The following is a 2,031-nucleotide window of genomic DNA, read 5'->3' on the forward strand; positions in this document are numbered from 1 at the left end:
AGGGGGGATAACATCCCCAAGCAATAGTCCTTATTTGGTGGTGCGCCCAGAGCCAGGGAGTACAAGTACTAGCAGTGGGAGAAAAAGAAAGCTCTTGTGTGGGCGCACTCTTAGAAAAGGAAAAAGAAAATTCTTAGATAGAAAAAGATTATGTTAAAACATAAGTTTATTAATTAATTATTTAAGAATAATTATCCTTCTACGATCCTAAAGAAAAATGCACAAAGAGTGCAAAGAGATTTATTACAAAATTATGTTAAAATGTTCTGGTCTGTAAATCATGAAGAGAAGATTTAGAAAGGTTGCAGACACTGTATAGTCTGACACCCGTTTCTCCTGACCAGTACAGATAATCTGTATTAATAGGACCCACGGAGGAGGTCGGTGTACATATTTTATCATAGAAAGACTGAATACATTGGGTCAATACTAAACACTTTGTTAGTTACCCATGAAATCATATGGCATAAATTCAGATTGGATGTCTGGCTGTGCTCATGAGAAATAGATCCTCATGAAGGAGGATATAAAAGGAAAGAAAGAAAAATAAGAAGAGGCTGAAGAAAGTGTAAATAGTGGTGATACTGCTGTTGGTGTCCACCCTTCAGAGGAAGGGGAATAGTTCCTGTCCTACAACACCGGGTATTCCCAGGGAGTCTCCCCTCGTGGTACTAACCCAGCCCAACGCTGTTTAGCTTCCAAGATCGGACGAGATCGGGCACAAGAGGCGTGGTATGGTAGTAGGAGGGATATCTACCAATGAGAGTGCACCTATATATAAAAGTATAAGAAGATAGAAAAATAGAAAAATAGGACAGGTAATAACAGATTATCTGTACTGGTCAGGAGAAACGGGTGTCAGACTATACAGTGTCTGCAACCTTTCTAAATCTTCTCTTCATGATTTACAGACCAGAACATTTTAACATAATTTTGTAATAAATCTCTTTGCACTCTTTGTGCATTTTTCTTTAGGATCGTAGAAGGATAATTATTCTTAAATAATTAATTAATAAACTTATGTTTTAACATAATCTTTTTCTATCTAAGAATTTTCTTTTTCCTTTTCTAAGAGTGCGCCCACACAAGAGCTTTCTTTTTCTCCCACTGCTAGTACACATACCCTCTTTGCCCAGATGAGTCAGACCGTGTGCAGCCTCAGCTAGGCTTGGAAGATATGCTCTGGGGGCCACCGGCTTACCGTGTCCAGCTGTCCACAGTCCTGAGGACTCCTGGCCATATCCCTTTGCCCTCCAGACTGCCTTTTCCTGTAGGGAATACAAATTTTGCATTTCGATTAATTGTTGTGTGTTGATCGTGTTAAATGTCATCAGTGATGTCATGTTTGTTTGTATGGGGGTGCTTGCTGCTGATTTAGCAGCTTCATCTGCCCGGCTGTTACCAAGTGAAATTGGGTCTTGGTTGTAAGTGTGTGCTTTGCACTTGATAACAGCCACTCTGTCTGGTTCCTGTATTGCTGTCAAAAGCCAATTGATGTGGGACGCATGCGCTACAGGTGTGCCAGCTGCCGTCATGAAATTTCTGAGGCGCCATAGGGCCCCAAAATCATGCACTACTCCAAAGGCGTACCTAGAATCTGTGTATATATCAGCTGACTTACCCGTGGCCAATTCACACGCTCTGGTAAGGGCGACCAACTCAGCAACTTGTGCTGAGTGCGGTGGGCCCAGGGGTTTAGCTTCTATGGTACCTTCGTCATCTACAACTGCATATCCAGTGCACAAGTCTCCCGATTCTGTCTGTCTGTGGCAACTACCATCAGTGTAGAAGGTAAAGTCTACTCCTTCCAGTGGGTTGTCACTAATGTCAGGTCTCGCTGTGAAAGTCTGATTCAGGTATTCCATACAATCATGCGTATCAGTGTCTGCACTAAATCCTCCTTCACCATCATTCTCATCCTTCACCCTTTGTGCCTGTCCAGGCACACTTGGCAAGTAAGTTGCAGGATTTAGTGAGCTGCATCTCTTAATGGTGATGTTTACCGGGGCCATCAGTGATAATTCCCACTTT

General features: G+C 42.3%; 1 pseudogene; it reads right to left on the reverse strand.

Moving 5' to 3' along the window:
- Positions 1 to 627: 627 nt before the first annotated feature.
- LOC135053142 (5S ribosomal RNA) lies at positions 628 to 746 on the reverse strand (annotated as a pseudogene).
- Between the last annotated feature and the right edge of the window lie 1,285 nt (positions 747 to 2,031).

Source organism: Pseudophryne corroboree, chromosome 2 (assembly GCF_028390025.1).
Source record: "Pseudophryne corroboree isolate aPseCor3 chromosome 2, aPseCor3.hap2, whole genome shotgun sequence".
Taxonomy (NCBI): domain Eukaryota; kingdom Metazoa; phylum Chordata; class Amphibia; order Anura; family Myobatrachidae; genus Pseudophryne; species Pseudophryne corroboree.